Source organism: Anomaloglossus baeobatrachus, chromosome 1 (assembly GCF_048569485.1).
Source record: "Anomaloglossus baeobatrachus isolate aAnoBae1 chromosome 1, aAnoBae1.hap1, whole genome shotgun sequence".
NCBI lineage: Eukaryota > Metazoa > Chordata > Amphibia > Anura > Aromobatidae > Anomaloglossus > Anomaloglossus baeobatrachus.
This window is the reverse complement of record NC_134353.1, coordinates 596,430,419-596,443,563: the sequence shown is the minus strand read 5'-3', so window position 1 is coordinate 596,443,563 and position 13,145 is coordinate 596,430,419. Positions and strand designations below refer to the sequence as shown.

At 45.2% G+C, this 13,145-nt stretch overlaps 1 protein-coding gene across 1 annotated transcript in view; it reads right to left on the bottom strand.

Moving 5' to 3' along the window:
• Positions 1 to 5,992, bottom strand: part of GCNT1 (glucosaminyl (N-acetyl) transferase 1) — a 51,544-nt gene extending 45,552 nt beyond the window's left edge. Inside the window, exon 1 of the mRNA XM_075340276.1 lies at positions 5,684 to 5,992. The gene's annotated coding sequence lies outside the window, so the exon portion shown is untranslated. The remainder of the gene's footprint in view (positions 1 to 5,683) is intronic.
• Positions 5,993 to 13,145: the final 7,153 nt, after the last annotated feature.

Below are 13,145 nucleotides of genomic sequence, written 5' to 3'. Positions count from 1 at the left end.
TCTGCTCCGCTTCCTCTTCCTAGCATAATGACATCGCTTCCTGCAAAACCGCAGGCAGCGATGAGCATTACCGCAGGTAAATCGCGGCTATACCGCACATCATTTGCTACCTGCGGTATACCCCCGGAATTTCGCGATTACATTACAGTGAATGGAGTGACATTCCGGGGGTATACCGCAGGTACCTGCGGAAAATAATGGACATGCTCATTTTCTCAAGAAAGTTTCTGCGAGTTTCCGCAGCAAATCCGCAGGTAAATCCGCGGGCAAAACGGCCTAGTGCGCACAGAGCCTAAAAACTATGCCCTTATAATGCTCTGTACTATGGAGTGACCCTTACTATATGTCTCCATATGTGCTCTTGTGGGTACGCTGAGTTTTCTGTGCACATTTTCCCCATAGACTTGCTTCAGATGGGAAAATCCACACGTAACAAACCGCACATGCATTTTTAGTTTATTTCCGAGAGAGAAACGCATAAAAAAAAAAAAAACGCATGGAATCAGCATCTAAGTATTTCAATAAAGATTTGACAAAGCTAAATACCAGGAATAATCAAAAACAAAGCCACTTTATTTAAGGCATGACACATCAAATGGAGACAAAAACCGCAGTGTCATACACACACATTATATAATATATATATATATATATATATAAAAAACAAACCAAACAACCTCATTTACATAATAGGTGCAGAAAATCTGCAACATCAAAAATTCACAAAAGCTCATCATGGAAACTTAGCCTAAGAGTATGTTAACTTTATTATGACTTATTTGAAGCCTATTAACTCCAAAATCCACAGAAAAAAAAAAACGCCTCAGATAATCTTTAAGGCTATGTTACCACTATGAGTATGCGGTGAGTTTTTGATCTTTCAGCATTTCATTTTTTTTTTTTGTGTTTTGCTCTCATCTTTGACACTGTGGCTTTTGTCTATCTTTGCGATGTCATGCCTTAAATAAAGCTGCTTTGTTGTTGAAACTTCCTATTTGGCTTTGACTAAACTTACAGTCATGTTTGGATTACAAGAATTTTTAGTGCTTTTCCACAGCATTTATTGACCTCCAGTCTGCCACATTAATGAAATTCTATAAAGAAATCCACACATACAACTCACCGTACTCACAAGAAAACGTATCACGTTTACGAAGAGTTAAAAAAAAAAAAGCACAGTAGGCATGAGATTTCTATAAATCCCACCCACTTTGCTGTTACTGAAAGTCGCTGCCTTTCTGGTACAGTGAAAATAGTGTCACGAATTCACTGTGGGAGCTCAACCTGAGTATTCTTTTCATGCCAATGGAAAGTCTACTTTTCTACTCACAGGGCGAGTTTATTTCTGATGAGCATTTTGAGGCACAATCCTCATGGAAGCTTCACTGTCTTCATTTGATAAATCAATAGTAGATGTGAAAATAAGCAACTTTGTAATACATCTTAAGGGTGCATTACACGCTGCGACATCGCTAGCGATCTCATTAGCGATGTGACACGCCAGATCGCAGATGCGATTTGCCGAGATCGCACATAGGTCGGTTTTTTAGGGCCGGTCACATGTGCGATCTCGGCAGATCACATCTGCGATCTGGCATGTCACATCGCTAACGAGATCGCTAGCGATGTCGCAGTGTGTAAGGTACCCTTTAATCAGAGAAATCTGTTGGTTTCAGCTACTGGACGACCTCTCCATCTACTGTTTCACTTTTAGTTCAGTAAAGACTTTCACATTACTGAAGGAGATCACAGTTGGTGCTTTAAAGTTCTATAGGGAGGGGAAGAGGTGGTAAGGAGACGCACGGACTAGAGGCAAACACACAAATTGTGATACAGACAATTTCTCCTGATATGACTGGTATAGTGAATATGAATGGTATAGTTGGTGCTCATGAAGTTCTATGGAGAACACTCATCTCCAATCTCAGTAATAGCAAAATCACTATTCACTGAATACAGATTTTACCTGTCAATTGAAGGTTTTTTTCAATGAGAGATCAGTCCAGGAGGAGAAATAATCAGATCTCTCTAAGATTTATAACAAAGTTTACTCTTTTCATGTATACTATTGATTTAAATTAAAAAAAAAAAAAAAAAAAAAAGGTCTACCCTTCCACGCTGTGCTTTGCAGCCTTTTCAGTTGACAGTGTTAAATTAAAAAGCACTTCAACAATGTCCAGGAATGTTAAATGCCTCCAAAAACATGGATTCTGATCAAATTTTTCAGCCTCAAAAAAAAAAAAAAGCGTGTGAGAAGGCTACGGTAACATGATGAGTATTTAGGGCGTGGTGCTGAAGATTGTCTGGAGCATTTCTGCTTCTATTGGTGCCTTTTTCTACACGTTTTTGACCTTGTATTTTTGGTCTTTTTGGGGTATACCGATTTTCCATGAGAGAGAAAAAAAAATGCTGAATGCTGTGATTGGCAGCATATCTCCGATCACGCGCACCCATGTGACCCAAGTGTAGTCCGGTGTACGCATAGAGAGCTATCGGAGAAGATGGAGAGCTACCACCACAGGGCTCTTATATACAGTATTCTAACATGCTGTATATAAGAGGCCAGGGCGCTGTGTAGAACATAAAAAACACTTTATAATACTCACCCAACGGTTGTGCGGTTTGCCATATGGGTGTCTCCGTTGTCCGATGCCGGCGCCTCCTCTTTCGGCCATCTTCGTCCTCTTTCTGAAGCCTGTGTGCGTGGCGCGTCCTACGTCATACACACTCGCCGATCTCGCGCAGGCGCACTACAATACTTTGATCTGCTCTGCTCAGGACCTGAATGCCGGCGAGCGTGGATGATGTCGGACGCGTCATGCACCACAGCTAGAGAAGAAGGACAACAAATATGGCCGAAAGAGGCGGCGCCGGCACTGGAGACGCCCAAAAGGCCAACCGCACGACCGTTAGGTAAGTATTATAAAGTGATTTTTACGTTCTACACAGCAGCCTGGGCTCTTATATACAGCCTGTTAGAATGCTGTATATAAGAGCCCGGTAGTGGTGGCCGCAGCTTATACGCCAAAAGAGTGGTGACTGGTTCCCTTTAATCTCTACTCACCTGCGCACGTAGTCTTGGATTTGTAAGAATCAAAGCACAGTGAATGACTTAACGCGCGCTCACAGCAGAGTTTGAGCCAAGTGTCATTAGCAGCATCCAATTCTCTCACATTAGATAATTAGCGGGTGCTCTATGCAAATAGGAGTGAACCCTTATTACTAGTATAATGACAGCCAAAGGTTTTCTATAGAAATCACATGGAGCAGTATACCAAGATCCAGGGATTCCTACAATATCCCCCCGTTCAGTATTCTCACATCAAGCACACCCACCTCATTGTCACATCCAGCTTCAAGCACCTCTGACTGTTGTATCATCCTGGCTCCAGCTTACAATAATTATCTTTAAACCCCCGAGGCCAGATCTGCTCTTCTGGGTGGGTCTATTACATAATTCACACAGCAGTGAGCCACACATCAAGGGACCAAAAGCCACAGGTTGGGGGGCCCTATGCTAGAGCATGCAACTCTCATCCTGACCATATAGCACTCAATACACGTCATGTCATGAATAGGAGTGTCAGCAGTGCTGAGGTTTGTTTCATAGATCACATGACCAGGTGTCAGCCATAGCAAAGCTGATGGTACATGGCAGACCCATGTCAGCTGTGCCAGTGCATTGTGTCACAGCAAGGGCTGTTTTACCTTGTAATTGGACCCTTTCCATACCCATACAGTCTACATAGCCAGACAGAAAACATCCATAAGATGTTCCTCGCCAAAATATACTCACATACTACAAACAGCAGCTCATGGCTCCACTGGACTACGCCTTTACATCAGGGGATCCTTCTAAGGAAATACAGTGTTTCCCCAAACATAAGCCCTACCCAGAAAATAAGCCCTAGCAGGAATTTTCAGCATTTTTGGCATAAGGCTTAAATATAAGCGCGATCCCCAATATAAGCCCCAGTCGCGGTTCAATACTTTAGTGTCCATGCAGCTAAAAAAAAAAAAAAGTCAAAAGAATACTGCAGGACACTTCATTTTAGAAAGCGCACATGCGCACACACACAGCAATATCAGCCGGCAGAGGATCCTGGGACGCAGTGCAGTAGCATGAGGACCTGCGGTGGAACACATTGATGTTCAGTTTGCATTAAAAGATGTGACTCCGCAGAAATTTAGCAACAAAAACTCACTGATAGAACTTAAAGGGTCGGAACCATGAACAAAATACATTTTATTCAATAGATCAATGTGTTAAGAATATATTCCTGTGCGGAGGTAATCTAATATATATGTGTTCCTGCTGTCTACTGTGTAATGGCTGTGTCTGACCATACAGGCACATGGTCTGATCATACCACAGCTCCTGTGCAGGGGAGAACACAGAAGAGTATACAGACATTACAGCAAGGGATAATAGCAGATTCTTTCTGTGAGGTAACACATTTCACTGCCTGTTTTATGATAGAGTGTTTATCCACTGACATGAATATGGGTTATGGAAAGCCACCACCATGGTGACAGCAGCTGTTTTTCTTAAAGCTATGTCACAGCTATTCTATTGAAGCCATGGCACATATTAGAGTCCAGTGTAAGGCGTATAGCACCTGCAGACATACAAAGTTGGGTGCACTGCCATGTCAGTAATATCACTGTCCCTATAGGTATCAGCTGAAGCCATGGCACATAGTAGGGTCCGATGTAAGGCGTATGCCACCTGTACCAGGGGATGTAAAATGGTGGGCGCACTGCCATGCCAGCAACATCATCATTGCCTCTATGTCACAGCTATTCTATTGTTCACCATGACACATAGTAGACTCCGGTGTAAGGCGTATGCCAGCGATTGCAGGGGACATCATCTGGCGTACCATGATGAGCGCACTGCCAGGCCAGCAATATTATCACTGCCCCTATAAATCATAGCTATTCTAGTTAAACAATGGCATATAGTAGGGGCCGACGTAAGACGTATGCCACCTGTACCAGGGGGAAGTACAAAGGTGGGCACAATGCCATGCCAGCAATATTATCACTGCCCCTATAAGTCATAGCTGAAGCCATGGCACATAGTAGGGTCCGATGTAAGGTGTATGCCATCTGCACAAGGGTTCGTACAATGGTGGGCGCACTGACATGCCATCACTGCCATCACTGCCCCTATAAGTCATAGCAGAAGCCCTGGAACATAGTAGGGTCCGATGTGACGAGTATGCCATCTGCACCGGGGACATACAATGGTTGGCGCACTGACATGCCAGCAATGCCATCACTGCCCCTATAAGTTTGCAGTTATCTATAAATTGTAACTGATACAGAAGCACTACATAATTATAGGACACAAACTGTAATATATACTCAAAATATCTAAATACTCCATAATATGGAACAGTTCCTACCATAATACTACATAAATCACATATCTGAAGCCTGCATACTATACACTATATAATACCATACCTATCACATGTGGAATACGCCATAATCCTGTATGTATACAGCAGATAATGCCTCTCACCATGTCACCTATCGGACATGTATCTATAAGTGACTAGCACAGACTGCGCCCTGCTGTGGCGGACACACTGTGACAGGGCTGCCCCCATATTGTGAAGGGTCTCATTTTCCATCAATAGTAATACTGCACCGGTCAGCGGTGTGCGACATTTACCTCGGTCATCCTTGTGGCGCACACAGCCGTGCTCCATCTGTAATGGACGCCTCAGCACCCGCCGGCTGCGTCCACCTCACACGAGGGCGCCTCCATGTGGCTCCGGTGGCAGCCGCCCGAAGAGTCCGCACCACAGACTATTCCCGAGGAGGACAGCTCCTCTCCTCATCATCACCCTTCTCTCCCGCCCTCCCTTCCTGGCACCTCCCCACAAGCACCACCTCCTGGCAGAGCCTCACCTTGAGTCCCTCTTGGCACAGGAGCCGTCCACCTTTTAGTGGTGCTGTTGGTTTGGTGCCAGAGCGGGATTACTGCGGCGTCACCTGAGGCAGTGTGCCCGGGGAGCCTCCATTGTACGCTGTAAGGACAAGGCGGAGCAGCGCCGCCACCCGGCCATTACCGGCACCGCACACCAGTGGCTTCCTCAGGCTGTGCGGGAATTGGTGTGTGTGTGTGTGTGTGTGTGTGTGTGTGTGTGTTGCACACGTGAAATATTTGGTGCACCATTTCTGCATCTCATGACAGAAAAACATTTAGCCCCTTCACCCCAATCCCATTTTCACCTTAATGATTTATCAGCAATTTCCCATTTTTCGAATAGAATTTACAAAACCAGATCTTTAGGGACCACATCACATTTGAGGTGATTTTGAGAGGCCTATGTGCAGTGACGTAACTAGAGTTTGATGGGCCCTGGTGCAAAGTTCAGACCTGGGCCCCCCCTCCACATACACTTGGGGTACGGGATAATGACACTGACACTCGGGGTACGGGATAATGACACTGACACTCGGGGTACAGGATAATGACGCTGACGCTTGGTTCTTACCCTCAGCACCCAGCTTTCCCATGTTCTGATATCCATCTTGTCCTCGGCACCCAGCTTCCCCATGCTCTGCTATACATCTTTCCCTCAGTACCCAGCTTCCCCATGCTCTGCTATATATCTTTCCCTCAGCACCCAGCTTTCCCATATCAGAGCATTTGAAAGCTGGGTGCTGAGAAAAGATGTATAGCAGAGCATGGGAAAGCTGGATGCTGAGAGAAGATGTATAGCAGAGCATGGGAAAGCTGGGTGCTGAGAGATAGATGTATATCAGAGCATGGAAAAGCTGGGTGCTGAGAAAAGATGTATAGCAGAGCATGGGAAAGCTGGGTGCTGAGAGAAAGATGTATAGCAGAGCATGGGAAAGCTGGGTGCTGAGAGAAAGAGCCTTTTTCCCTCAGCACAAAACATTCCCATCCCCTGATTGTATCTTTGTCCCCACTTGTATATAATTCTCCAAATACTATAATGGCCCCCACATTGCCTTCCAAATAGTATAAAGGGCCCCACATAACCCTTCATATATTAGAATACACTTCCATAGTCCTCCATGTATTATAATGCATTTCTCATAGTTCTCCATGCATTATAATTCACCCCATAGTCCTCAATATATTATACTGCACCACATAGTCCTCCATATATTATAATGCACCCCCATAATCCTCCATGTATAAAGTCGCCCTTCAATTATTATCATGAATTTCCCATAGTTCTCCATGTATTATAATTCATCCCATAGTTCTCCATATATTATACTGTACCACAAAGTTCTCATATATTATAATGCAGCCCTATAGTCCTCCATGTATAAAGTAGCCCTCATAGCCCTCCAATTATTATAATGAATTTCTCATAGTTCTCTATATATTATAATTCACCCCATAGTACTCCATATATTATACTGCACCACATAGTCCCCAATGTTTTATAATGCACCCCCATAGTCCATGTATAAGGTAGCCTCCATAGTCCTCCATATATTATAATGTAGCTCCCGTAGTCCTATATGTATTATAACGCAACCCAATAAAACTTCATATTTTTTTATGCAGCCCCATACTCCTCCATGCATAATGCACCCCTATATTCCATGTATAAGGTGTCCTTCATTTTGTATTATGCAGCCCCCCCAGACCTCCATATATAATAATGCAGCCAGCCTCACCAGTCCTCCATGTATAATAATACAGCCAGCCTCCCCAGGCATCCATGTAAAAAATAGCAGCCAGCCTCTCCAGGCCTCCATGTATAATATAGCAGCCAGCCTCCCCAGGCCTCCATGTATAATAATGCAGCCAGCCCTCCATGTATAATAATAATGCAGACAGCCACCCCAGACCTCCATGTATAATAATGCAGCCAGCCTCCCCAGACTTCCATCTATAATAATGCAGCCAGCCTCGCCAGTCCCCCATGTATAGTAACGCATCCAACTTCCCCAGGCCTCCATGTATAGTAATACAGCCAGCTCTCCAGGCCTCCATGTATAATGTAGCAGCCAGCCTCTCCAGGCCGCCTCCATGTATATTATAGCAGCCAGCCTCTTCAGGCCTCCAGGTATAATATAGCAGCCAGCCTCCCCAGGCCTCCATGTATAATATAGCAGCCAGCCTCCCCAGGCCTCCATGTTTAATATAGCAGCCAGCCTTCCAGGCCTCCATGTTTAATATAGTAGCCAGCCTCCCCGGGCCTCCATGTATAATGCAGCCTCCCCAGGTCTCCATGTAAAATGCAGCCAGCCTCTCCAGGACTCCATGTATAATATAGCAGCCAGCCTCTCTAGGCCTTTATGTTTAATATAGCAGCCAGCCTCTCCAGGCCTCCATGTATAATATAGCTGCCAGCCTCACCGAGCCTCCATGTATAATGCAGCCTCTCCAGGTCTCCATGTATAATGCAGCCTCCCCAGTCCTCCATGTACAATGCAGTATCTCCAGGCCTCCATGTATAATGCAGTATCTCCAGGCCTCCATTTATAATGCAGCCTCTCCAGGCCTCCATGTATAATGCAGCCTCTCCAGACCTCCATGTAAAATAATGCAGCCTCCCCAGACCTCCATGTATAATGCAGCCTCTCCAGGCCTTCATGTATAATAATGCAGCCTCCCCAGACCTCCATGTATAATGCAGCCTCTCCAGGCCTCCATGTATAATGCAGCCTCTCCAGGCCTCCATGTATAATGCAGCCTCTCCAGGCCTCCATGTATAATAATGCAGCCTTCCAAAGCCTCTGGCCACCGTGTACTCACTAATTTATATTAAAAAAACAAACAAACAACAAGTACTCACCCTCGCTCTTCCTTCCACCGCTGCTGTCCTCACCTCTTTCCTCGTTCCGCAGTCGCTGCTCTGTCCTCACTGCTTTCCTCTTCCACCGCTGCTCATCCTCCCCTCTCCTCGTTCTCCCGGTGCTGCGGTTGGCGTCCTCCCGTCCTGCACTCTGTGCCACGGCCACGCTATGCTTCATCATTACTGTGCGCGGTAACAGGGGAGCCGCCGCAGCCGCTGACACCAGGCAGAGGGCCCCGGTGCTGCCGCTGACACCAGGCAGGGGGGCCCGGTGTCGGCGGCGCCACCGGGTCATATAGCAGCCGCGTGGTCTGTGACAGATCAGCGCAGCTCCTCTCTCACTGACAGGAGCTGGCTGCTGATCTGCCTGGCGGCCGGGCCCCTTACCTCAATGGCGACCGCTGCGACCGCAGTAGTTACGCGCCTGCCTATGTGACAGATTGGACCCCTCAAGGAATTTTTCTTGATATCTGGTGAGCCCCTTGAACCCTGAGGTGCTTTACAGAATTTTATGACAATGAGCCGTGAAAATAATTATTTTTTTACCACAAAATTGTTGCTTCAACCCCAAATCTTTTCTTTTCACAAGGGTAAGAGGAAAAAAATGTACCCTACAATTTATTGTACAATTTCTCCTGAGCACGCTGATACCTCATATATGGTGGAAAGCTACTGTTTGGGCAAGTGGCAGGGATCGGAAGGGAAGGAGCGCCATTTGAATTTTAGACCGCAAAATTGTTTAGAATAGATAGCTGACGCCAGGTTGTGTTTGGAGAGCCTCTGCTGTGTGTAATCAATGACCCCATTTTGGAAACGAATGTGACGCCGTGGCCTATCGGTCGTCACACGGTATTGCACAATTTTCCTTTCCGTGCAGTATCCATCTCTTTCTTGGTTCCAGGTGCCACCCAATGATGTTGCTAAGGCCAGCATGCAAATCCCAATCACACACACCAGTGGGTAGGTCCAGTGAGGAAAGGGCCGCCCACCGAAGGGTTAAGCAGGCTGGGTGGGAGGTGACGAGGCAGTCGTCGGCAGGGGAGCAAGGAGAGCAGTGGGCTCTCAAGTAGCTCTCAGGGGGAGAGCAAGCTGGGGAGTTGGAGCTCCCAGGACAGCAAGGCAGCAGCCCTCAGAGTGTGAGGGGCTGAGGGGTAGAAGCTCCCAGAAGGTCGGACTAGACTGGAACACACCAAGCAATACCATTGGGAATGGTCACCTGGATGGGCTCCCCTCAGCGGCAGCAGTACTCCAGGACGTTTGGTTTAATTACAGTCTGTGTGTTTACTGACCTTCCAAAGCAGCACAGCCTCATCCAGCACCATGACTACCAATTGTGAGTGCCCTGCTCCCTGCCTCCCAAACCTACATCCCACGGCTTCCCCTACCATCACCGAGTCCCGGGACATTCCCCCTATCCGTGGAGGGGTTAAACACCTAGCTGCCCACTCCATCGCCACCGGGTACTCGCAGCGGTGGTACTTCACCCTTACCACACACCATGGGTAGCATCACGAACTTTAACCAAACCGCCCCATGTAAATAACCCTCCCTTTTTATTTTGAGTGGCCATGTGACCCCTCACCCTCTGGTCCGGAGACTCCTCGAGCCACCGCGGATCCGGATCCGAGCAGAGGCGGCAAGCTGCTGATGCGGGGGTGGCACACTAGACTCCTCAAGGAAGTTATTTAAATGTTTGAGCACCTTGAATCCCTGGGGGCTTCATAGAATTATATAATGTTGAACGGGAAAGTTAAAAAAATACATTTTTACCACAAAATTGTTACTTTAACCAGATAACTTTTTTGACAAGGGTAACGGGAAAAACTGCACCATAAAATTTATTGTGCAATTTCTTCTCTGTACCCTGATACATTATATGTGTGTAAATCAACTGTTTGGGCAGATGACAAGGGCTCGGAAGGGAAGGAGTGATATTTCACTTTTTGAATGCTAAAATGGCTGCAATCTTTAGTGAACACCATGTCGCATTTGGAGAGACTCGGGTGTGCCTAAACAGTGGACTCCACACCTCCCTTCCCCCCCCCCCTCCCCAAGTGACCCCATTTTTGAAACTAGACCCCTCAAGAAATGTATGTAGATATTTTTATGAGCATCTGGAACCACCAGGTGCTTCACAGAATTTTATAATATTGAGCTGTAAAAATGAAAAAAAAAATTTGACCTAAAAAAATTGTTGCTTTAAACCCATAGTTTTCAAATTCACTAGGGTAACAGGAGACAATGGACCATATAATTTGTTGTGCAATTTTTCCTGAGTACGAAAATACCCCATTTGTGGTCAAAAACTACTTTTGCAATGCAGATTTAGTTGGAATGGTTTGCGCATGCTATATCACATTTGCAAAGCCCCTGAGGTGCTAAACAGAAGAAACCCCCCCATAAGTGACCCCATTTTACAAACTGCACCCATTAATAAACTCATGCAGCTGTGCAGTGAGCATATTGACACTACAGGTGTGTCACAAAATTTTGTACTATTAGGCAGTGGAAAAAAATAACATTTTTACCACTAAACTGTTGTTTTAAACCCAGATTTCCAATTTTCATAAGCGAAATATGTAAAAAAAAAAAAAAAAAAAAGGCCCATAATGTGTTACACAATTTCTCCTGAACGTGGCAATGCTTCACATGTGACTGTACAGTATTGTTTGGCCACACCACAGGGCTCGGGAGGGAAGGAGCACCATTTGATTTTTGGAGAACAGATTTTCCTAGAATCGTTTGCCAAGTCCATTTGTAAAGCCAGAATAGAAGAAATCCTTTCAAGTGACCACATTTTGGAAATTACACCCCTTTGGGAATTCATATATGGGTGTAGTGACGATTTAGGCTGTGTCTGCACTTTGTGTTTTCCGCTGCTTTTCTGCAGCGTTTTGAACTTCAGTGTTATCATGCCAAAACGGATGCGTTTTGATTTTCCTGCAAAGTCTGTGGGGAAAAGTGGATTTCTTGTGCGCACTTTGCAGTTCAAAACGCTGTGTTTAATTTGCATAAATTTGGGCAAAAACTCTGCGTTCAAAGAAGCAGCATGTCAATTGTTTTTGCCATTTGGGCTGCGTTTTGCTAACATTGAAGTCAATGAGAAGTTGTAAAAAGCAACAACCATCAAAATTCCAGCGTTTTACATGCTTTTTAGCTGCAGAAAACCTGCACTTTGGACAACATAAATGCATGTGTTTCTGACATCAAAATAATGAAATTATATGTCCCTTTACACACACACATAGTCCGACAATTAAATTAATGAAACATTTTAATTTATTGCTACTTTAGCATAATAGTATAAAACCGCTATAATTATATGAAATATAACTATTTTCGTTATGATTTCAATAATTTATATATGTATTCCTTTTTTTTTCACTTTTTTTTATTCTGTTTGACTGTTTAAACTTTATTTAGCAGTGTCTTAATGTTCAAAACGCATCTGCCTAAACGCAATGGAAAAGCATGTAAAAAGCGCGGTAAAAATCGCATGCGTATTTACAGCGGTTCTGTGCTCAAAAGCAACTTTGGCAAAAGCAATTTCTGCCAGAGGATGCGTTTAGAACTGCAACTAGGACGAGGCTATGTGCCCACGTAGCGTATTTTCATGCAGTTACGCTGCGATCTGCACTGCAGCGTAACTGCATGCGTCCTGCGTCCCCAGCACAATCTATGAAGATTGTGCCTAACCCATGCCCACGTGGCGTATTAGAACGCAGCGCTTCGGCTGCTGCCAAATCGCTGCGTTCTAAGAAGTGACATGTCACTACTTTCGTGCGCTTTGCATGCTGTCTATAGGGAGAGGCAGCAGTCAGAGTGCACAAATTCTGCAGGCACCAGGCGCTTCAGAACGGAGCTTTTCAGCTGCGCTCTGAAGCGGACCTTGTACGCTGCGATGCAGAGCACACACGTGGGCACATAGCCTTAGTGTCTGGAAAACACCCATGGTGTCAATCGCAGGGAATGTTACAGAATTAAAAATTGTAAGTTAGTCCTTGTTGTGCCCAGTACATTGTAGTGCCTATACAATCTGCCCAACTTGTGCTTCTGGAAATCTGCATCCTATATGTTTAGGCTATGTGCGCACTAGAAAATGAACTTTTCTTAAGAAAAATTTGCACCCTCTGGCAGAATACCGCACCAAAGACAAAAACTGCGGTAAAACTGCACCTGCGATTTTTGCCGCGTTTTTTCCTAAACTATCTATGGCAAAAACTGCAGGTACCTGCAGAAAAGAAGTGACATGCTCATTAATTCCGCAGCAGAAATTCCGCAGGTAAATCCGCAGGTATAAAAAAAACGCAGAGCATTTTTTTTATACCCATAGGTTTTGCTGGG